Source organism: Pristiophorus japonicus, unplaced genomic scaffold (assembly GCF_044704955.1).
Source record: "Pristiophorus japonicus isolate sPriJap1 unplaced genomic scaffold, sPriJap1.hap1 HAP1_SCAFFOLD_46, whole genome shotgun sequence".
NCBI classification, from domain to species: Eukaryota; Metazoa; Chordata; class Chondrichthyes; family Pristiophoridae; genus Pristiophorus; species Pristiophorus japonicus.
The window spans coordinates 1,316,888-1,341,772 of record NW_027254363.1 but is presented as its reverse complement, the minus strand read 5'-3'; the positions used below and the strand labels follow the sequence as shown (position 1 = coordinate 1,341,772).

Genomic DNA, 24,885 nt, shown 5'->3' with positions numbered 1-24,885 from the left:
ATTTGATTTCTGGATTTCTTAATGGCTATCGTATATTGGTGGCCTCCAGTTATGCTCTTCTCCACATGTGAAAACATTCTCTATGTAAACAATCTATCAAAATCTTTCATAATTTTATATAAATCTATTAGGTCACCAGTATAGATCAATCTTCAAGAGAAAAGAGACTCAGATTGTTCATTATTTCCACTTATGAATAACTTCCCATTGCTGGTAGCATCCGTGTAAATCTTCTCTGCACCCTCCCAAGTGCCTCTATATCATCTTTATAATAGGATGACCAGAACTGCATTCAGTACGCTAAGTTTGGTCTAAACGAGGTTCAATACAGGTTTAGCATAACCTTCCTATTAAGGCAATTCTATACCACTAGAAATAACCTTCACTGCTTCGTTACCTTTATTTTTCCTTGCTAAACTCTGTCACAATTTTTGTGATTTGTGTAATTGCACTCAGAGATCCTATTGTTCCTCTTCCGTATCTAGAGTCCTTTGCGCCAAGTAATAAGTGACCTCCATATTCTTCCCGCCAAAATGTGATACCTTACATGTATGTGTGTGGAAAATAATTGAAAATTATATGATCATTCTGCTTGTTTATTAATGTTGTCCTTAATGTGTTGCAGTCCTCCTCAGTATAAATTTCCTCCAATTTGGCATCTTTGGCAAATTTGGAAATTCTGTTTTTAGTTCCAAATTCTAAATCGTTAATATAAATTGTGAAAAATGGGGGTTCCGGCATTGATCCTTTTGGAACACCACTACCCATCTTCTGCCAATATGAATATCTGCCTTTTACCTCCAATCTCTGATTTCAGTCTTGAAGCTCGCTCGCTATTCATTCTGCTGCTTATCCCCTGACTTTGCTCAGCAGGCTATTATTGGGTATCATAGCGAGGGTCTTTTGAAAATCTAGATACATTACACTTATTGCATGATCAATGTCTACCCACTCTATAACCTCATCAAAAATTATGAGTTTGGTCCAGCAGTACTTTCCCTGTTGAAATCCATGCTGATGTTTCATTTTTATACTTTTGGTTTCTAGATGTTCTTCTATTTTCTCCATTAGTAAGGGTTCCATTATTTTCCTATATAAGTGACTATCATACCCCTTGACCAACGAGCTGATTAGCTGAGACAAGCTAATTCCCGCCGAAAGCGATTCAGCCATTCCCGCTTTCTGTTGTGTAATACAGCGATATCAAGTTGTTGTACTGTCAGTCTAGCATCAGTCTTAATCTGTTTAAAAGGTTTGCGCTCTCAGTGCTGCTTCATTCAGTGTGTGTTTAAAAAAAGGCGACGTGATAGCTGCCGTGGCTGGGTGGTTAAATCGTTGAATTAGGAATGTAATCGAATTGCTTCTGAGTAAATTCGTGCCCTGTTCACATGAATCAGTAGCTGTCGGCATTGGCACGTAATCCGCTCTGTTTGGAGGTCATTTGAGGTGCAATTGTTCTGAAGTATTTTGCAGCAACTTTTAAGCCTCCTATTCCGTCACGCTCACCAAATCATCCACTCGTGCGAGTCCAGAGGATTGGGACATTTTTATAATCCAGCACAGAACGACTAAAAATATGATTAAAAGAGGGTAGCTTATGAATGTTAACTTGAACGAAATATAAAAACAGATAGTAAGAGTTTCTACAGGTAAGTAAACATGAAAAGAGTGAATAAAGTAAATGTTAGTCTCCTGGAGGATGAGACTGGGGAATTAATAATCGAGAACAGGGAAATGTCAGAGACTTTGAACAAATATTTTGTTTCAGTTCTCAAGGTAGATGTCAGTAAAAACATCCAAATAGTGGATAATCCAAGGGCTATATGGAGAGAGGATCTTAATTCTATCATTATCACTAATGAAGTATTATGAGGTAAAATGATGGGACTAAAGGCGGACAAGTCCCCTGGACCCGATGGCATATATCCTATGAATGCATTGGTTGTATCCACAGGATATAAGCCATCAGGTCCATGGGTCCTATGGAGGACTTGTTTCCACTCACAAAGTGAATTCTTTGATGGCTGAGCATGCCGATACGAGAGCCACAGACCCTTGCACAGTTGGAACAGACATTCGTCAGGGGAAGGGGTCGCTAGTTCTACTTCTGCTGCGTGCACCTGGGCTCTTCATGCTCCTTGCATCGAGCCTCAAAGAGTTCAATGCCCTCCCGAATGGATTTTCTCCACCTCGGGCAATCTGTGGCCAGGGTCTCACAGCTGTCAGTGGTGATGTCGCACTTTATCGGCGAGGCTTTGAGCGTGTCATTATTACAATTCCGCTGTCCTCCTTTGGCTCGTTTACCATGAAGAAGCTCCGCATAAAGCATTGCTTAGGGAATCTCACATCTGGCATGCGTACTATATGGCCTGCCCAGCGAAGCTGATCGAGTGTCGTCAGTGCTTCAATACTGGGGATGTTACCCTGGTCGAGGACACTGATGTTGATGCACCTGTCCTCCCAGGAAATTTGCAGGATCTTGCGGAGACATCGTTGGTGATATATCTCCAGCGACCTGAGCTGCCTTCTGCACATCGTCCATGCCTCAGACCCATACAGGAGGGCGGGTATTATTACAGCCCAGCAGACCATGAGTTTGGTGGTAGATTTGAGGGCCTGGTCTTCAAACAGTCTTTTCCACAAGGGGCCGAAGGCTGCACTGGAGCACTGGAGGCGATGATAAATTTCCACATCAATGTCTGCCTTTGTTGATAAGAGGCAGCCCCTCATTTCCAATGGAATTCTTCCAGTCACACAGCCTTCGTTCAATCAAAAAATATCTCGGTTATGAATCAATTAATTATTTATTTAAAACAACTCAAATTCAATTTTTTTAAAATAAAAATTCAACGTATTTATTTTCTTAAAATGTTTAATGTATATATATTTGTAAATTGACTTTCAGTCTGGGCTTGTTTTACGTTCCTCCCTCCTTCCTGTCTGTCGATCACCTGTGGCTTCAATTACCGTGTCTGCCCCGCGTGGTCCGGAGCTCCACAGCACACTTGCCTTTAGGGATGATAGAAATCTAACTTTATTCTTTTAAAAGGGAACTGCGTTCAGTCAAGGATGATTCTGCATCTGGGTAAAAGGAATGTCCTTGCAGTCCCCGATCATTCTGTATCTGTCAAAAAGGGCTGGTTGCCAGTTCCGGTTCATAATCTTTCCCTTTAAAACGGATTTTCTCATAAACCCGGGACATCCTGTATAGTTTGAGAAGGAGTATGATTTCAGCTTCAATAACCGAATTGTTAAACTGTAGTGTTCCAATTTTCATTGGGGTTGCCTGCGCCGGGTGCGCACCCAGATCGCAGTGCATCTGTTCATTCACTCGAAATATGCTCATCTTTTCCTCAATCCACTCCTTGATTTTTCTCGCAATATACACAACAACACATTGCATGATGCTGGCAGCGGCCGCGTGGTCTAATGGATACGGCGTCTGACTTCGATTATAACCGCGAACTTATCAAAACATTGCAGATTCGTATCTTTCCGCGGTCATTTAACTTGCTGCGTGAAATTTTATATTTGTTGCGATTCTGCCGAAAAACCAACCATCTCTTCGAGTCACTCACCTGAAGTAAAGGAAGGCTGTTTGCTTTAAGAATCTCATGGCACGTGTTCATCATTGCCGATCTGCATGCACGGCCAGAGCAAGCTGTGAAGTGGAATTTCTTGCACATTATTTCTGTTGGGTTACAAAAAGCAGGAGATTGAAAGGCTGACGTTTGGCTGAATAAGAGACGAGGTGGCCGAGAACCTAAGGCGATGGACTACTAATCAATTTTGTTCTGCACGCATGGGTTCGAATCCCATCCTCGTCGGATTTGTGTTCAGATTTGACTCCCCTGGTCACTTTGTCAATCACATTAAGCTCATCGCCGAATTTCCCTTTCACTGACAAGGAGGCTGCACTTTGCTCATGTCATGTCTCAAATTGATAATATATTCGTCAAAAGGATAACATTTGCAGGACTGCGGAGAGGTGGACTAATTAGATAAGTCTCTTTGGGACAGCACAAGCAAGATGGGCCGAATATCTTTTCTCACTACCGTCAGAATCTGAGAGCTGCACTCTTCACTGTCGGCGGCTCGTTGGTCTCGGGGTATGATTCTCGCTTAGGAATGATCACATTTGAAATGCGACAGGTCTCGGGCCAAATCCTGAACGAGCCTCGCCATTTTTTTTCAAAGTTCCGCTCCTCACAGCCGCTTGACATGTGAGAAAACAGACATATTTCACATTAAAACGTGTGATTTTGCGCCGATTGTTCCCACAGCGTCCAAATCCCAGAGCAAAGTGAAACTCACACAACTGAGTAAAGTTAAAGTATCTCAGAGGTACTCGCCTCTGTGACTCGATGGATAACCAAAACCCTTGTTTGGTTCCGGCCAATAATTGATTAGTATATTTTCCTCTCTGTACGCATCAGCTCTATCAATTGGGGTAAGCATACATTCAGCGTCAATCTCCACCTCTGCCCTGAATATGAGTGCATCTTGTTTCTCTAGAGCTGAAAAGATGAGAGAAGCTAACTTTTGAATTAGTCCCTTGGCTGCCGAATTCAAAGCGGACAGGAAATCAATCCGGGGTGGCCAAGCTGTCTGGTCTGATTAAAAGGCGGTGGCACCTTACATTGTAGGCATGTTGTCGTCTTCTGGCCACAACATTAGGTTCAACGTATCGGGTGATAAGCACCGCTCACATTATCTGGTAATGGTTCTGCTATTACCACTAACACCTCCTCTGGACCATCCTTTGATACGTTCTTGCCCGATTACCACCCACTTTGCCTTTCTCCATTGTGCCATTTATTATTTAATCACTGCTGCGTTCCACTGTATCACAGACGTTCCCATTTGACCTTTCTCGCTGCGTATTATTTCCAGGCGCTATTTTTGTTGAAAAATCTGTAATCTTCAACTTTTGATAAAAATATCCGAATGATTATCCGACAGAACGTGAAAACGGAGTCTTCCTCCACAAATTCTTCACGACCTGCCGAGTTTAACATATTTATCTGTTTTTCTTCATTCTATTTCCGTGTCCCTTTTAAGGAGATGTGCTGTCTGTCCGAGATCATTCTCTGTCTCTTTAAAATGGTGTGCTATCAGAACCTCATCATTCTGTGTCTGTTTAAAAGGGATGTGCTGTCTCTCCCGGATTACCAATTTCAAATTTCAAAACCTGCCTTTGGAGGTTAAGGAATTTTAGTTTGTTTGTGTGTTTGTGTAAGTTACAGTGTATGGAAACGTGCTGTGCGACCTTACTGTCATGTGAGAAAAACGCATTGCATGCAACTTGAAACCGTACTGATTTGATTGAACACTTCTTCGTGGACTCTCTGACGGTAGAAGAATCTGCTGTGGGATTTTGCTATTCCACATCTGAAAGAAGGGAAAATATACAAGTTAGAAATATAGCGATTTTAGGCAGGGCTTGCGTGTGGGCTATGTGACATGATGACATCCTCCATCCTAATTTTCAAATTCAAATCAAATTAAACCAAGGCAAGACATGACTGACTGACTGACTTTGTTTATGCATGTTTATATATATGTGTATATTTATATATAATCCCAAGTTTTTAACTTCCAAAATAAATATGCTGTTTCTGTTCTGCCTGCGCTGGGCTCTATTACATTTGACCTCTTTCACAGCACAAGCAGCTGCTGTCAGATCCAGCAGAAAGACACACGCGACTTTAAAAGATCGCCCTTGTAGCCCACATCTTCCCTCGTGGCTTGTCTTCCACCATGGGCTTACTGTGTTTGGGTATTTATTGACTGCACCGCTCATTTCCAATGGAATTCTTCTAGTCACACAGCCTTCGTTCAATCAAAAAATACATAGATTATGAATCAATTATTTAATTATTTAAAACAACTCAAATTCGATTTTTTTTAAATACAATTTAAATGCATTTATTTTCTTAAAATGTTAAATATTTATATATTTCAGACTGGGCTGGTTTTACGTCCCTCCCTCCTTCCTGCCTGTCTATCACCTGTGGCTTCAATAACAGTCTCTGCCTCACGTGGTCCTGAGCCCCACTGCACAATTGCCTTCATGGATGATCGAAATCTTACTTTATTCTTTTAAAAGGGAACTGCTGTCAGTCAAGTTTTATTCTACATCTGGTTAAAAGGGATGTCCTTGCAGTCCCGGATCATTCTGTGTCTGTTTAAATGGGCTGGTTGTCAGTTCCGATACACAATCTTTCCCTTTAAAACTGATTTTATCATAAACCCGGGTCATCCTGTATAGTTTGAGAAGGAGTATGATTTCAGCTGCAATGACCGAATTGTTAAACTGTTGTGTTCCAATTTACATTGGGCTTGCCTGCGCCGGTGCGCACCCAGATCGCAGTGCATCTGTTCATTCACTCGAAATATGCTCATCTTTTACAAAATCCACTCCTTGATATTGCAGTTGCCCCCAATTTTCTCGCAATATAAACAACAGCACAATGGATGGCTGTCAGCGTCTGCGTGGCCTAATGGATAAGGCGACTGATTTTGATTATGACAGCAAAGTTATCAGAAGATTGCGGGTTCGAGTCTTTCCTCGGTTCAACTTAGCTCGATAAGTGAAATTTTATATTCTTTGTTGTGATTCTGCCGAGAAACCAACTATCTCTTCCAGTCACTCACTTGAAGTAAAGGAAGGCTGTTTGCTTCAAGAATCTCATGGCAAGCATTCATCATTGTCGATCTGCATGCACGGGCAGAGCAAGCTGTGAAGTGGACTTTCTTGCACGTTATTTCTGTTTGGATACATAAAGCAGGAGATTGAATGGCTGATGATTGTTCAAGCAAAGCCGAGGTGGCCGGGAAGTTAAGGCGATGGATTACTAATCTATTGTGCGCTGCACGCATGGGTTCGAATCCCATTCGCGTTGTCGTTGGCTCACAGTGTGACCACGTTTTGACATTCATATTTCACCTCATCGCCAAATTCCCCTTTTACTTACAAGGATGCTGTACTTTCCTCATGTCATGTCTCAAATTAATAATATATTCGTCAAAAGGAGAACAGTTGCAGGACAATGGCGAGCGGCACTAATTAGATAGGTGTCTGAGAGACAACACAAGCACGATGGGCCATAATATCTTTTCTCACCACTGTCAAAATCTGAGAGCTGCGCTTTTCACTGTCGGCGGCTCGCTGGTCCACGGCTATGATTCTCGTTTCGGAATGATCACATTTGAAATGTGAGAGGTCACGGGCCAAATCCCGGACGAGCCCCGCCATGTTTTACTCAAATTTCCGCTTCTAACAGCCGCTCGACATGTGAGAAAACAGACATATTTCACGTTAAAACGTGTGATTTTACGCCGATGATCCATAAGCATCCAAATCCAAGAGCAAAGTGAAACCCACCAAAAGTGAGTAAAGTTAAAATATCTCAGAGGCACTCGGCTCTGTGACTCGTTGGATCCCCTAAACCCTTGTTTGGTTCCGGCCAATATTTGATCAGTATATCTTCCTGCCTGTACGCATAAGTTCAGCTCAATTGAGATAAGCATACATTAGCGTCAATCTGCACCTCCGCCCTGAATATGAGTGCGTCCTGTTTCTCCAGAGCTGAAAAGATGAGAGAAGCTGCCTTTTGAATTCGTCCCTTGGCTGCCGAATTCAAAGCGGACAGGAAATCAATCCGGGCTGGCAAAGCTGCCTGGTCTGATTAAAAGGCGGTGACACCCTATATTGTAGGCATGTTCTCGTCTGCTGGCCTCAACATTTTGTTCAACGTATCGGATGATAAGCACTGCTTCCATTGTCTGGTAATGGTTCTGCTATTCCCACTAACACCTCCTCTGGACCATCCTTTGTTACGTTATTGCCCGATTACCACCCACTTTGCCTTTCTCCATTGTGCCATTTATTATTTCATCACTCCTGCGTTCCACTGTATCACAGACGTTCCCATTTGACCTTTCTCGCTGCGTATTTTTTCCAGGCGCTATTTTTGTTGAAAAAATCTGTAATCTTTAACTTTTTCCTAAAATCTCGGAATGATTATCCGACAGAACGTGAAACCGGATTCTTCCTCCACAAATTCTGCTCGACCTGCCGAGTTTTTCATACTTATCTGTTTTTATTCATTCTATTTCCGTGTCCCTTTTAAGGGGATGTGCTGTCCGTCCGAGATCATTCTCTGTCTCTTAAAATGATGTGCTTTCAGAACCTCATCATTCTGTGTCTGTTTAAAAGGGATGTGCTGTCTGTCCCGGATTTCCAATTTCAAATTTCAAAACCTGCCTTTGGAGGTTGAGGAATTTTAGTTTGTTTGTGTGTTTGTGTAAGCTAGAGTGTGTGCAAACGTGCTGTGCGACCTTACTGTCATGTGAGAAAAGTGCATTACATGCAACTTGAAACAGTACTGATTTGACTGAACACTCCTTCGTGGACTCTCTGAGGGTAGAAGAATCTGCTGTGGGATTTTGCTATTCCACATCTGAAAGAAGGGAAAATGCACAAGTTAGAAATATAGCGACTTTAGACAAGGCTTGCCTGTGGGCTGTGTGATATGATGACATCCTCCATCCTTATTTTCAAATTCAAATCAAATCAAACAAAGACAAGACATGACTGACTGACTGACTTTGTTTATACATGTATACATATATGTGTATATTTATATATAATCCCAAATTTTTAACTTCCAAAATAAATATGCTATTTCTGTTCTGCCTGCGTTGGGCTCTATTACATTTGACCTCTTTCACAGCACAAGCAGCTGCTGTCAGATCCAGCAGAAAGACACACGCGACTTTAAAAGATCGCCCTTGTAGCCCACATCTTCCCTCATGACTTGTCTTCCACCATGGGCTTACTGTATTTGGGTATTTTTTGACTGCACCCCTCATTTCCAATGGAATTCTTCTAGTCACACAGCCTTCGTTAAATCAAAAAATACTTAGATTATGAATCAATTATTTATTTATTTAAAACAATTCAAATTAAATTTTTTTTAAATAAATATAAATGCATTTATTTTCTTAAAATGTTAAATATTTATATATTTCAGACTGGGCTGGTTTTACGTCCCTCCCTCCTTCCTGCCTTTCTATTACGTGTGGCTTCAATAACAGTCTCTGCCTCGCGTGGTCCTGAGCCCCACTGCACAATTGCCTTCATGGATGATCGAAATCTCACTTTATTCTTTTAAAAGTGAACTGCTGTCAGTCAAGGTTTATTCTACATCTGGTTAAAAGGGATATTCCTGCAGTCCCGGATCATTCTGTGTCTGTTTAAATGGGCTGGTTGTCAGTTCCGGTTCATAATCTTTCCCTTTAAAACGGATTTTCTCATAAACCCGGGTCATCCTGTATAGTTTGTGAAGGAGTATGATTTCAGCTGCAATGTCCGAATTGTTAAACTGTTGTGTTCCAATTTACATTGGACTTGCTTGCGCCGGTGCGCACCCAGATCGCAGTGCATCTGTTCATTCACTCGAAATATGCTCATCTTTTCCAAAATCCACTCGTTGATATTGCAGTTGCCCCCAATTTGCTCGCAATATACACAACAACACAATGGATGGTGCTGGCAGCGTCCGCGTGGCCTAATGGATAAGGCGCCTGACTTCGATTATAACGACAAAGTTATCAGAAGGTTGCGGGTTCGAGTCTTTCCGCGGTCAATTTAGCTCGATACGTGCAATTTTATATTGTTTATTTTGATTCTGCCGAGAAACCAACATCTCTTCCAGTCACTCACCTGAAGTAAAGGAAGGCTGTTTGCTTCAAGAATCTCATGGCAATCATTCACCATTGTCGTTCTGCATGCACGGGTAGAGCAAGCTGTGAATTGGTCCTTCTTGCACATTATTTCTGTTTGGATACAAAAAGCAGGAAATTGAATGGCTGACGATTGTTAAAACAGAGACGAGGTGGTCGAGAGGTTAAGGCGAAGGATTGCTAATCCATTGTGCTTAGCATGCTTGGGTTCGAAACCCATCCTCGTCGTTGTTGGCGTACAGCTTGACCACGTTTTGACATTCATATTTAACATCATCGCCAAATTCCCCTTTTACTTCCAGGGATGCTGTACTTTTCTCATGTCATGTCTCAAAATAATAATATATTCGTCAGAAGGAGAACAGTTGCAGGACAATGGCGAGGGGGACTAATTAGATAGTTCCCTGAGGGACAGAACAAGCACGATGGGCCTAATATCTTTTCTCACGACCGTCAGAATCTGAGAGCTGCGCTTTTCACTGTCGGCGGCTCGTTGGTCTAGGGATATGATTCTCGCTCAGAAATGATCACATTTGAAATGCGAGAGCTCTCGGGCCAAATCCCTCAAGAGCCCCGCCATGTTTTACTCAAAGTTCCGCTTTTCACAGCCACTCGACATGTGAGACAACAGACATATTTCACGTTAAAACGTGTGATTTTGCGCCGATGTTCCTTTCGCATCCAAATCCCAGAGCAAAGTGAAACCCGCCAAACTGAGTAAAGTTAAAATATCTCAGAGGTACTCGGCTCTGTGACTCGGTGCATCACCTAAACCCTTGTTTGGTTCCGTCCAATACTTGATCAGTATATCTTGCTGTCTGTACGCATGAGCTCACCTCAATTGAGATAAGCATACATTCAGTGTCAATCTCCACCTCTGCCCTGAATATGAGTGCGTCCTGTTTCTCTAGAGCTGAAAAGATGAGAGAAGCTGCCTTTTGAATTCGAACCTTGGCTGCCGAATTCAAAGCGGACAAGAATTCAATCCGGGCTGGCAAAGCTGCCTGGTCTGATTAAAAGGCGGTGACACCCTATATTATAGGCATGTACTCGCCTTCTGACCTCAACATTAGGTTCAACGTATCGGATGATAAGTACCGCTCTCATTGTCTGTTAATGGTTCTGCTATTCCCACTAACACCTCCTCTGGACCATCCTTTGTTACGTTATTGTCCGATTACCACCCAGTTTGCCTTTCTCCATTGTGCCATTTATTATTTAATCACTCCTGCGTTCCACTGTATCACAGACGTTGCCATTTGACCTTTCTCGCTGCATATTTTTTTCAGGCGCTCTTTTTGTTGAAAAAATCTGTAATCTTTAACTTTTTCCTAAAATATCGGAATGATCATCCGCCAGAACGTGAAACCGGAATCTTCCTCATCAAAATCTGCGCGACCTGCCGAGTTTTACATATTTATCTGTTTTTATTCATTCTATTTCCGTGTACCTTATAAGGGGATGTGCTGTCTGTCCGAGGTCATTCTCTGTCTCTTTAAAATGGTGTGCTATCAAACCCGCTTCATTCTGTGTCTGTTTAAAAGTGATGTGCTGTCTGACCCGGAGTTCACATTCTAAATTTCAAAAACTGCCTTTGGAGGGTGCAGGAATTTTGGTTTGTTTGTGTCTTTGCGTAAGCCAGTGTGTGTGCAAACGTGCTGTGCGATTTTACTGTCATGTGAGAAAAATGCATTGCATGCAACTTGAAACCGTACTGATTTGATTGAACACTTTTTCGTGGACTCTCTGACGGTAGAAGAATCTGCTGTGGGATTTTGCTATTCCACATCTGAAAGAAGGGAAAATACACAAGTTAGAAATATAGCGATTTTAGGTAGGGCTTGCGTGTGGGCTGTGTGATATGATGACATCCTCCATCCTTATTTTCAAATTCAAATCAAATCAAACCAAGACAAGACATGACTGACTGACTGACTTTGTTTATACATGTATATATATATGTGTATATTTATATATAATCCTAAATTTTTAACTTCCAAAATAAATATGCTTTTTCTGTTCTGCCTGCACGGGGCTCTCTTACATTTGACCTCTTTCACAGCACAAGCAACTGCTGTCAGATCCAACAGAAAGACACACGCGACTTTAAAAGATCGCTCTTGTATCCCACATCTTCCCTCATGGCTTGTCTTCCACCATGGGCTTACTGTGTTTGGATATTTATTGACTGCACCCCTCATTTCCAATTGAATTCTTCTAGTCACACAGCCTTCGTTCAATCAAAAAATACATAGATTAAGAATCAATTATTTATTTATTTAAAACCACTCAAATTAAATTTTTTTTAAATACAATTTAAATGCATTCATTTTATTAAAATGTTAAATACTTATATATTTCAGACTGGGCTGGTTTAACGTCCCTCCCTCCTTTCTGCCTGTTTATCACCTGTGGCTTCAATAACAGCCTCTGCCTCGCGTGGTCCTGAGCCCCACTGCACAATTGCCTTCAGGGATGATCGAAATCTCACTTTATTCTTTTAAAAGGGAACTGCTGTCAGTCAAGGGTTATTCTGCATCTGGGCAAAGGGGATGTCCTTGCAGTCCCGGATTATTCTGTGTCTGTTTAAATGGGCTGGTTGTCAGTACAGGTTCATAATCTTTCCCTTTGAAATGGATTTTCTCATAAACCCGGGTCATCCTGTATTGTTTCAGAAGGTGTATCATTTCAGCTGCAATGACCGAATTGTTAAACTGTGTGTTCCAATTGACATTTGGCTTGCCTGCGCCGGTGCGCACCCAGATCGCAGTGCACCTGTTCATTCACTCGAAATATGCTCATCTTTTCCAAAATCCGCTCCTTGATATTGCAGTTGCCCCGAATTTGCTCGCAATATACACAATAACACAACGGCTGGTGCAGGCAGAGGCCGAGTGGCCTAATAGATAAGGCGTCTGCCTTCGATTACAACCGCAAATTTATCAGAAGTTTGCAGGTTTGTGTCCTTCCGCGGTCAACGTAGCTCGCTACGTGAAATTTTATATTCTTTGTTGTGATTCTGGCGAAAAACCAACCATCTCTTCCAGTCACTCACCTGAAGCAAAGGAAGGCTGTTTGTTTCAAGAATCTCATGGCAAGCATTCATAATTGTCGATCTGCATGCACGGGCAGAGCAAGCTGTGAAGTGGCCTTTCTTGCACATTATTTCTGTTTGGATACAAAAAGCAGGAGATTGAATGGCTGACGATTGTTGAAGCAGAGGCGAGGTGGCCGGGAGGTTAAGGCGATGGATTGCTAATCCATTGTGCTCAGCATGCTTGGGTTCGAAACCCATCCTCGTCATCGTTGGTGTACAGCTTGACCACGTTTTGACATTCATATTTAACGTCATCGCCAAATTCCACTTTTATTACAGGGATGCTGTTCTTTTCTCATGTCATGTCTCAAATTAATAATATATTCGTCAAAAGGAGAGCATTTGCAGGATAATGGCGAGGGGGACTAATTAGAGAGGTTAAGGCGATGGACTGCTAATCTAGTGTGCTCTGCATGCATAGGTTCGAATCCCATTCGCTTCGTCGTTGTCTTACAGCGTTGACCTTGCTGATCGGTTTGTCATTCAAATTCGCCTTTTACTTGCAAGGATGCTGTACTTTGCTCATGTCATGTCTCAAATTAAGAATATATTCTTCAAAAGGATAACATTTGTAGGATTATGGAGAGGGGGATTAATTAGATAGTTTTCTGAGGGATAGCAGAAGCACGATGGGGCTAATATCTTTTCTCATTACCGTCAGAATCTGAGAGCTGCGTTTTTCACTGTCGGCGGCTCGTTGGTCTAGGGGTTTTATTCTCACTTCGGAATGAGATATGTGATTTGATATGTGAGAGATTCGCGGACGAGCCCCGCCATTTTTTACTCAAAGTTCCATTTCTCACAGCCGGTCGACATGTGAGAAACCACACACATTTCACATTAAAACGTGTGATTTTGCGCCGATGTTCCCACAGCGTCCAAATCCCAAGGCAAAGATTTAATTCCCTTCCCACTGACTACTGCGGACAGACATGCTTACCTTGGTAACGGAATGGTCATTCTGTCATCACTTTCTAAACAATAGCACACAAGACAATGGGTCATCAATAAATGGTAAATGAATTAAACACTCTGCTATTACATTGTAAAAAATATGAAATAAAATGCTGGACAATAACTGGTGCAGAAAGTAGCTTATCCCTCGCAAAGATTAAGAATGATGTGTTTTGTGTACACACACACACACATAGCAACGACTCTGTGAGCAGTCTTTTCAGTTGTTCTACTTAGCCTGATGTAACGTATTTCTTAGGACTTTAGGAACTTGCGGGAACCAATTCGGCGGTATTTGCTGTGTCAGTATCTCAAGAGGTTGCGCGCCTTTGCTCCTCACACTGCCCGGGGGAATGGGGCAGATATTTAAAGGGACACGGACTCTCTTTTCTCTGCCTATTTATACTTAAAGGAACAGTCCAGTTTAATACAAAGTGTCGGCGGACTTCACTAACCGAGCTCCCATTAACATTCGCTCCCTTCTGTAAAGTCCTGTGAGTGTAAAGCTGTCTATTCGAGTGACTTGAGCCTTTCTAAAATTGCACATTGTTTTTATAATCCACTTGACTTGCTTGTTTAATTTGGAAAAATTTCAGAATTGTCCAGTGTGACGAAGGTTTTGTTTAAAGGTGGAGTAAAATGTGTTTCAAAATATTCTTTCCAACCCTCCCTCAACCATCCAAATTTTAGAACACTCTGCAATACTGACTGGGAAGTTCCCAAGTTCGGTCCATGGTCTGGGCTGTTAGTTGATCTCAGGCAAGGCAGCAGTTCAGGGGTTATAATTGTCCTCAGTACCACTGGGCTAAATATGACTAAAAATTAGCCACTGCGCTTGCTCTTGATACTGATGCAGTGACTTCAACTGGGAGGTTTGTCGATGTCATTTGGGGGTAGGATTGGATTCGGCTGTGATGCCTACCACAGCGGAAATCCTGCTGACACTCACTGACTCGACTGATGGTGAAGCACTAGAGGTTAACAAATTTCTGTGGAATTGCACCCAGCCAGATTCAGAACTTCCTGGAGAAAGTAACTCGCAGTTGATTTTAGAAATTAAGGATGGAGGGAGTGTGTCTAGAATAAGGCTTTTACATCGTTGGAGGGACAGGAGCGGACAGGATGTCCTATAGAATCTAGATTTGTCGATTCTGAATTTATATCCTGTACTTAAAGGAACAACTTTTGCAACCTACATTTGCAGGGTATTAGAATGGGAGAATCTGCAGCTTGGTAACTCAAACCAAACATCACGTCAAGATTTGAGAGAATCAACAGATTCATCAGGATCACGTTATCATCAGCCTTTGGAAAAACACCAATCACAGCGGTGAGAAACAGGACACATGTTCTGCGTGTTGATAGAACTTCAACTATTCGTCAACCTCCGAGACTCGTGTGCCTAGCTGACTAAACACTGTAAATGTGGGGACTGTGGGATTGGTTGCAGATGTGCGTTTGGTGGAAACACATCAGGGAGAGACCGTTTACCGCCTGAGTGTGGAAAAAGATTCAGTCTCTCATCTCACCAACTGACATTCGAGGACTTAGATAACATACTTTCTCCTGTGAATATCGAGCTGTGTTATTGGCTCATGATGTTTTTACTTGTCCATCTAGTTGACTTTAAACCTTTGCCAATTAGTTGATGTGTTCGGTTTACTTACAGATATTTTAAAAAAATACATTTACTCAGTGGATTCAAATTTAAATTGAAGCAAGCTTTGCAGGTGTGATACTCTATTCACACATTGAAGCTGAGAGAGATGTTGTGGGCACAAGAAAATTCCAGTATGTGTAAGTAATTAACAGACTGGATTTTGTGTTTAGTGATCCTGGGCGTGTTAGCTATCCCTACCCTGGACATCAAGGCACTCTGGACGGTATGGGGAACTGTGACTTGTCCTGAGAGTAACCAAAGGTCTGAGAACTGATACAATCTAGAGGTAGAAAGGAGTAAAGGCGCAAAATGAAGCGTTCGATAACAAGACATCAATTTGTCACCTCTTATCATGGAGACATCGAGTATCGACACACTGTGTTATTTGAAATATCAAAATATTAAACTCCAGCCCAGTTTTATGGGTGATTAACATCAGCAGAAACAAATCCCAACTGACAGAATGAACACGATTCAGTCAGGATGTGATTAACAGCAGTAAGGACAGTAGAACCCAACCCCTGCAGTCCCTTACGAACTCGCAATTCAAATGACTGAGTAAATCCCTTCCCACACCTGCCCAGTGGGAACTCGCTAGAGTTTCAGCAGATCAGATGACTGAGTGAAACCTTGGCCACACACAGAGCAGGTGAATGGTCTCTCCCCAGTGTGTATGCGATGAAGGATTTCTAGATCAGACGGGGAACTGAATCCATTCCACAGTCTCCACATTTCCATGATTTCTCCATGGAGCAGTTGTCCTTATGTCTCTCCAGGTTGGGCGATCAGTTGAAGTTTCGTCCACACACAGCACACGTGTAGCTTCTCTCCGCTGTGAATGGTGCGATGTTTTTCAGGCTGTGTAACTGGTTGAAGCTCTTTCCACATTCAGTAAACTGGAACATTCTCACTCCGATAGTGTATGTGTGTCTCGGTGCTTTTACAGTCACACTGATGTTTGAAATATTTTCCCACAGACAGAACAGAAAAATGTGTCTCCTTCCACATTCAAAGCCAGATGGTATTCATCATTTCCAGTTTACATGGTTGGTTAAGTACGCAAAGTGAGAATAAAATAAATGAGCTGCTGATTTTCTCTGCTGATCACTGGGCCTTTTGTGCTGGCCAAATAGGGGGAACCCGAGCTGGCCCAATAGGATGTGCCTGCGTGACCCAATAGGGTGAGCCCGGTCTGGCCCAATAGTGTGAGTTCGGGTTGACCCAAGGAGATGAGACTTTGTTGGCCCAATACTGTTACCGTGGGCTGGTCTGACCGAACAGCGTGAGGCGTGCTGGCCCAGGGTCACCAGACAACTATCACAACAACAAGGCTCCCTTTCAGGGGCCACTGAGCTGGACATAAACATGTGACCAATCAAACTGACAGACATCCTGAAGCACCGGTCACCCTTTTTTCCCTGCACAAAGGACCGTGCATGCGCCGTGAGACCGCCCTGACCAATATGGCGGCTGCTGAGCACGCTCCCACCACCGGGGGAAACAGTTTTACTCGTTGGAGTTCAAAAGAATGAGGGGTGACCTTATAGAAACATTTAAAATAAATGAAAGTGATAGACAAGATAGAGGCAAGTAGGTTGTTTCCACTGGTCGGGGAGATAGAAGTTGGGGTCACTGCCTCTAACTACGGGAGAGCCAATTAAAAACCTAGTTGAGAAGGAATTTCTTCTCCCAGAGGGTTGTGAATCTGTGGAATTCTCTGCCCAAGGAAGCAGTTGAGGCTAGCTCATTGAATGTATTCAAGTCACAGATGGATAGATTTTTAACCAATAATGGAATTAAGGTTTATGGGGAGCGGGCGGGTAAGTGGAGCTGAGTTCACAGCCAGATCAGCCATGATCGTGTTGAATGGCGGAGCAGGTTCGAGGGGCTAGAAGGCCTACTCCTGTTCCTAATTCTTATGTTTTTATGTTCTTATTAGATACTGCCAAGAAAGGCGCCAAGAAAACGGTCACTAAAATACCACCGAAGAGCAGCAAGAAGCGCAGAAAGTCGAGGAAGGAGAGTTACTCCATTTACATCTAAAAAGTGATGAAGCAGGTACACCCTGACACTGGCATATCCTCCAAGGCCATCGGCATCATGAACTCGGTTGTGAACGATATTTTGGAGCGCATCACTAGTGAGGTTTCCCACCTGGCCCATCACAACAAGCGCCGCACGATCAGCTCTCGGGAGATCCAGACCGCCATGCGCCTGCTGCTGCCGGGGGAGCTGGCCAAGCACGCCGCCTCGGAAGGGACAAAGGCGGTGCCCAAGTACACCAGCTCCAAATAAAACTGCACACCTCTCCCCAAAGACTTATTGGGATCATTGGTTAAGTCTTTTTGGCGGTTTACGCTGCCTTGTAGAGCGGCTGAGTTGGGGATCCAGTTTTTGGGCGTTGGCCTGAGTGTCTGCTGTTTGCGGTGCATCAGGCCCTTCCGGACTGCCCACAATCACTGGGCTCTCCTCCGCTTGGTTCCGATGTGCGCTCGCCTGTGGAGGAGTGAACTCTATATCGTGTTCTTCCTCTGCTTCTTCTATGTGGTTGCTGAACTCTCTTTTTGTTTAATCCACGTGTTTGCGGCAGATTTGTCCATTGGTAAGTTTAACTATCAGAATCCTATTCCCCTCTTTGGGCAATCACAGTGCCTGCGAGTTACTTAAGCCCTGCAGCGTAGTTGAGGACAAACCCAGAGTCATTGACATCAATACATCGTGCTCTCGCATTCTCGTCATGGTAGTCACATTGTGACTGGCGCCTGCTCTCAACAATTTCTTTCATGGTGGCGTGTATAATGGATAACCTGGTTTTGAGTGTCCTTTTCATTAGCAGCTCTGCGGGTGGAACCTCTGTGAGCGACTGTGGTCAGGATCTATTGGCCAACAGGAGTCATGATAAGCGGCTTTGTAGGGAACCCCCTTGGATTCTGAGCATTCACTGTTTGATTATCTGCACTCCTCGTTCCAACTGACCATTTGAGGCCGCCTTTAACGGTGCCGTTCTGACATGGTTGATACCATTTCCTGCCATGAAGTCCTGGAATTCAATGCTTGTAAAGCACGGGCCATTGTCGCTGACAAAGGCGTCCGGTCGACCATGGGGAGCGAACATTGCACGTTGACTTGAAACCTTGGCGGAAGATGTGCTTGAATTGAGAATGTCACACTCGATCTATTTGAAGTAGGCCTCGACTGCAACGAAAAACATTTTTTCTCATGAAAGGCCCTGCGTAGTCCACATGGATACATGACCATGGTTTGGCGGGCAATGACCAGCGGCTAAGGTGAGACTTCCCTGGGCGCATTGCCCAGCTGGGCACATGTGTTGCATCTGTGAACACAAAATTCCAGGTCTGCATCTATCCCTGGCCAACAAACCTGTGACCTGGCAATTGCTTTCATCATGACAATGCCTGGGTGTTCATTGTGGAGTTCTCTGTTGAACATCTCTCTGCCCATCTGGGGCATGACTACACGGTTTCCCCATAGTAGGCAATTTGCCTGAATCGAAAGTTCATCCTTGTGTCTGTGAAATGGTTTGAATTTCTCAGGGAAAGCCCCGTACGTGGCTGCCCAGTCCACATTTAGGACACATTTCTTGACTAAAGACAATAGTGGGTCTCTATTTGTCCAGATTTTGATCCGACGGTCTGTCACAGGTGAGCCTTTGCTTTCGACAACTTCAACAGCCATGACAATCTCAGCAGCATGCTCGGTTGGCCCCTCGGTGGTGGCAAGTGGGAGCCTGCTGAGTACTTCGGTGCAGTTTTCAGTGCCCGGTCTGAGCTGAATTGTGTCGTCATAGGCGGCGAACGTGAGTGCCCCCTCTGTATGGGGGCCAATCCATTTGCATTTATGGCCTTGCTGTCAGCCAAAAGGGACGTTCGGGGTTTGTGACCTGTCTCCAGCTCACACTTCCTGCCAAACAGGTACTGGTGCATTTTTTTACTCCATATATCCATGCAAGCGCTTACTTTTCTACCATCCCGTAGCCCCGTTCTGCCTGGGACAGACTTCTGGAGGCATAAGCTACCGGCTGTAACTGATCATTGGCATTCACATGCTGAAACACATACCTGACCCCATAGAACGACACATCGCATGTTAAATCAAGTTTCTTACATGGGTCATATAGCGTTAACATATTGGTGGAGCATAACAAATGTTGTGCTCAATTAGAAGCCCTTTCCTGGCTGTCCCCCCAGAAGCATTCAGGACCTTTGTGCAGGAGCACGTGTGGCGGTTCTAACAGCCTGCTCAATTTGGGAAGAAAGTGACCAAAATAATTCAGCCGCCCCAGGAATGAATGCAACTCCGTCGTGTTACGGTTTCTGGGTGCCCTCTGAATCGCTTCCGTTTTGGACACAGTAGGTCTGATCCCGTCTGCTGCTACCCTCATCCACAGGAATTCTACCTCTAGAGCTAGGAAGATGCACTTCACCTTTTTCTGTCGCAGACCTACCCGGCCATCGCAATCGGTGTATGTTTACGGCCTTGCAGGCCAGAAATGATTTATGGTACCTTACAGCAGGATTTTATAACAGCAAACTTGTTGCACTGTCTGTCGGCAGTGACCAGTTTAAAACCGACAATGTCTGAGGGTCCTTTCTGATCAGGAACCTAACCGCTTAATTGCAGAGATTGAATTGTTAATTTAGATCTGGGACAATTGTGATCGATAGAGCATTAACCTGCCCTTACATTGATCCTGTGGGTGGCTCGGAAAAGAGCCTTTGGTTTATTAGATTAAATCCTGTCCTCTTTACTTGCTCTTGGACACACTGGTGGTTTTCTTGGGCAGCAGCACAGCCTGTATATCAGGAAGCACCCCGCCCTGAGCGATGGTCACCTTTCCCAGCAGCTTGTTGAGCTCCTGGTCGTTGTGGATGGCCAGCTGCATGTGTCTGGGGATGGTGCCGGTCCTCTTGTTGTCGTGGGCCGGGTTGCGGGCCAGCTCCAGGATTTCAGCCGGTCAGATACTCGAGCACATCAGCCATGTAGACCGGAGCTCCGGCACCCACATACTCAGCATAGTTCCCCTTCCGCAGGAGCCTGTGAACACGGCCCACAGGGAACTGCAGTCTTGCCCGGGAGGAGCGAGACTTGGCCTTGGCCCGAGCTTTTCCGCCTGTTTTTCATCTTCTAGATATTTCCACAATCTACACGTTCATGGAAAGAATGAGAAACTCCTCCCACATCTGCCTTATATCTTCTGGAGGAATGCAGGGAGCGAACTTATGATTGGTCGCTCTGTGGTGAATTTCATTGGTCCTTTCGGATGACCAATCGCAGCCTGTTTAGCCCACCAAAGAAATCGAGGCGCAAATGACTGTTCTGAACAGTCAGTCTTCGAAGGATTTAGAAATTCAAAAATCCCGCCAATAATTGTTAAAATTGCGTATAATGTTAGTAACTTCCCCATTAGCCAAAAAAAAGTCCAAACACTTTTATTTTCCCTTTGTCTTAATCCACATTTCACGTGCAAGTCCCAGGCTGTTACAATCAGGATTAAGTTCGGGTTCAGTTTCAAACTATATGTAATGGGAGGGAATCACTCCCCACTTATTCTGTAACGGGACACAATCCATCTCAATCTTTGTAAAAGTTGGATTTCATAGATTATCGATCGATCAACCGCACAGGCATCAGTGAGACCAGAACTGGGAGTCCTTCTGTGAAAAGGGAAGAGGGACAGAGTGTTCAAACTGCCCCGGTTCTGGTCTCTGTAAGAACACCCATTCTGGGTTGTTACACTCGGACTCGAAGGTTAATAATGGGTTTTAATCCTAAGTAGAATTTTCTTTTAAATTGAAAAGGGCGTGAGAGAGATCAAGGTGGCTAATGTCTGAGTATCATCCGAAAACAAGTTTCTAATTCTTTGGCAGGCGATGCAAATGAACGGATCTGAGAGCAAAGGGAAAAGGCGACCAGTGACCGTGTTTGTAGTTTAGGGCGGGAAAAGGAAGAACCGGAAAGTAAAACCAGTTATCTGAAAATTTAAAACTAAATCTACAGCTCGAACTGCAAAGGTCCCCATACACTTGTTCAGGAAAGAATTACATTAAATTGAGTCGAAAGGGTGATGCGTTTGTGCAGCTCTTTCAGCAGGACCTCAAAAGTAGTAATCTCGGGATTGCTACCAGTGCCACATGCTAGTCAGAGTAGGAATCGCAGGACAGCTCAGATGAATACATGGCTTGAGCAATGGGGCAGCAGGGAGGGATTCAAATTTCTGGGGCATTGCAACCGGTTCTGGGGGAGGTGGGACCAGTACAATCCGGACGGTCTGCACCTGGGCAGAATCGGAACCAATGTCCACAGGGGAGATTTTTCTAGTGCTGTTGGGGAGGAGTTAAACTAATATGGCAGGGGGATGGGAACCAATGCTGGGAGATAGAGGGAAACAAAAAGGAGGCAAAAGCAAAAGACAGAAAGGAGATGAGGAAAATTGGAGGGCAGAGAAACCCAAGGCAAAGAACAAAAATGGCCATTGTACAGCAACATTCTAAAAGGACAGAGGGTGTTAAATAAACAAGCCTAAAGGCTTTGTGTCGAAATGCAAGGAGTATCCGTAATACGGTGGATGAGTTAACTGTGCAAATAGATGTTAACAAATATGATGTGATTGGGATTACGGTGACGTGGCTCCAGGATGATGAGGGCTGGGAACTCAACATCCAGGGGTATTCAACATTCAGGAAGGATAGAATAAAAGGAAAAGGAGGTGGGGAAGCATTGCTGGTTAAGGAGGAGATTAAGGCAATAGTTAGGAAGGACATTATCTTGGATGATGTGGAATCTATATGGGTAGAGCTGCAGAACACCAAAGGGCAAAAAACGTTAGTGGGAGTTGTGTCCAGACCTCCGAACAGTAGTAGTGATGTTCGGGAGGGCATCAAACAGGAAAGTAGGGGTGCATGCAATAAAGGTGCAGCAGTTATAATGGGTGACTTTAATATGCACATAGATTGGGCTAACCCAACTGGAAGCAATACGGTGGAGGAGGATTTCCTGGAGTGCATAAGGGATGGTTTTTTAGACCAATATGTCGAGGAACCAACTAGGGGGGAAGCCATCTTGGACTGGGTGTTATGTAATGAGAGAGGATTAATTAGCAATCTGGTTGTGCGAGGCCCCTTGGGGAAGAGTGACCATACTATGGTGGAATTCTGCATTAGGATGGAGAATGAAACAGTTAATTCAGAGACCATGGTCCAGAATTCCAAGAAGGCTAACTTTGAAGGAATGAGGCGTGAATTGGCTGGGATGTATTGGCGAATGATACTGAAGGGGTTGACTGTGGATGGGCAATGACAGACATTTAGAGACCGCATGGATGAACTACGACAATTGTACATTCCTCTCTGGCATAAATATAAAAAAGGGATGGTGGCTCAACCGTGGCTATCAAGGGAAATCAGGGATAGTATTAAAGCCAAGGAAGTGGCATACAAATTGGCCAGAAATAGCAGCGAATCTGGGGACTGGGAGAAATTTAGAACTCAGCAGAGGAGGACAAAGGATTTGATTAGGGCAGGTAAAATGGAGTATGAGAAGAAACTTGCAGGGAACATTAAGACAGATTGCAAAACTTTCTATCGATATGTAAAGAGAAAAATGTTGGTAAAGACAAACGTAAGTCCCCTGCAGTCAGAATCAGAGGAAGTCATAACGGGGAACAAAGAAATGGCAGACCAATTGAAAAAGTACTTTGCTTCTGTATTCACGAAGGAGGACTCAAACAACCGTCCGGTTATAAAAGGGGTCGGGGGGTCTAGTAATGAGGAGGAACTGAGGGAAATACTTATTAGCCGGGAAATTGTGTTGGGGAAATTGATGGTATTGAAGGCCGATAAATCCCCAGGGCCTGATGGACTGCAACCCAGAGTACTTAAGGATGTGGCCTTGGAAATAGTGCATGCATTGACATTCATTTTCCAACATTCCATTGACTCTGGATCAGTTCCTTTCGAGTGGAGGATAGCCGATGTAACCCCACTTTTTAAAAAAGGAGGGAGAGTGAAAACAGGGAATTATAGACCGGTTAGCCTGACATCCGTAGTGGGTAAAATGATGGAATCAATTATTAAGGATTTCATAGCAGTGCATTTGGAAAGAGGTGAAATGATAGGTACAAGTCAGCATGGATTTGTGAAAGTGAAATCATGCTTAACAAATCTTCTGAAATTTGTTGAGGATGTTTCCAGTTGAGTGGACAGGGAGAACCAGTTGATGTGGTAAATTTAGACTTTCAGAAGGCGTTCGACAAGGTCCCACACAAGAGGTTGATGTGCAAAGTTAGAGCTCATGGGATTGGGTGTAGTGTGCTGACATGGATTGAGAACTAGTTGTCAGACAGGAAGCAAAGAGTAGGAGTAAATGGGTACTTTTCAGAATGGCAGGCAGTGACCGCAAGGTTCTGTGCTGGGGCACCAGCTGTTTACACTGTACATTAATGATTTAGATGAGGGGATTAAATGTAGTAACCCCAAATTAGCGGAAGACACTAAGTTGGGTGGCAGTGTGAGCTGCGAGGAGGATGCTGTGAGGCTGCAGAACGATTTGGATAGGTTAGCTGAGTGGGCAAATGCATGGCAGATGAAGAAAATGTTGATAAATGTGAGGTTATCCACTTTGTTGGTAAAAACAGAGAGACAGACTATTATATGAATGGTGACAGATTAGGAAAAGGGGAGGTGCAAAGAGACCTGGGTGTCATGGTACATCAGTCATTGAAGGTTGGCATGCAGGTGCAGCAGGTGGTTAAGAAAGCAAATGGCATGTTGGACTTCATGGCAAGGGGATTTGAGTACAGGGGCAGGGAGGTGTTGCTACAGTTGTACAGGGCATTGGTGAGGCCACACCTGGAGTATTGTATACAGTTTTGGTCTCCTAACCTGAGGAAGGACATTGTTGCTATTGAGGGAGTGCAGCGAAGGTTCATCAGACTGATTCCCGGGATGGCGGGAGTGACCTATCAAGAAAGACTGGATTAACTGGGCTTGTATTCACTGGAGTTCAGAAGAATGAGAGGGGACCTCATAGAAACATTTAAAATTCTGACGGGGTTAGACAAGTTAAATGCAGGAAGAATGTTCCCAATGTTGGGGAAGTACAGAACCAGAGGTCACAGTCTAAGGATAAGGGGTAAGCCATTTAGGACCGAGATGCGGAGGAACTTCTTCACCCAGAGAGTGGTGAACCTGTGGAATTCTCTACCACAGAAAGTTGTTGAGGCCAATTTACTAAATATATTCAAAAAGGAGTTAGATGAGGTCCTTACTACTTGGGGGATCAAGGGGTATGGCGAGAAAGCAGGAATGGGGTACTGAAGTTGAATGTTCAGCCATGAACTCATTGAATGTCGGTGCAGGCTAGAAGGGCCGAATGGCCTACTCCTGCACCTATTTTCTATGTTTCT

General features: G+C 43.9%; 1 non-coding gene and 1 pseudogene across 1 annotated transcript; one reads left to right on the top strand and one right to left on the bottom strand.

Moving 5' to 3' along the window:
- The first annotated feature begins 12,971 nt into the window (after window positions 1–12,971).
- On the top strand, window positions 12,972–13,053 carry trnas-gcu (transfer RNA serine (anticodon GCU)). Its single transcript has one exon. It is a non-coding gene; the product is annotated as a tRNA-Ser (tRNA).
- Window positions 13,054–20,226: 7,173 nt separating this feature from the next.
- On the bottom strand, window positions 20,227–20,662 carry LOC139252353 (histone H2A-III-like; annotated as a pseudogene).
- Window positions 20,663–24,885: the final 4,223 nt, after the last annotated feature.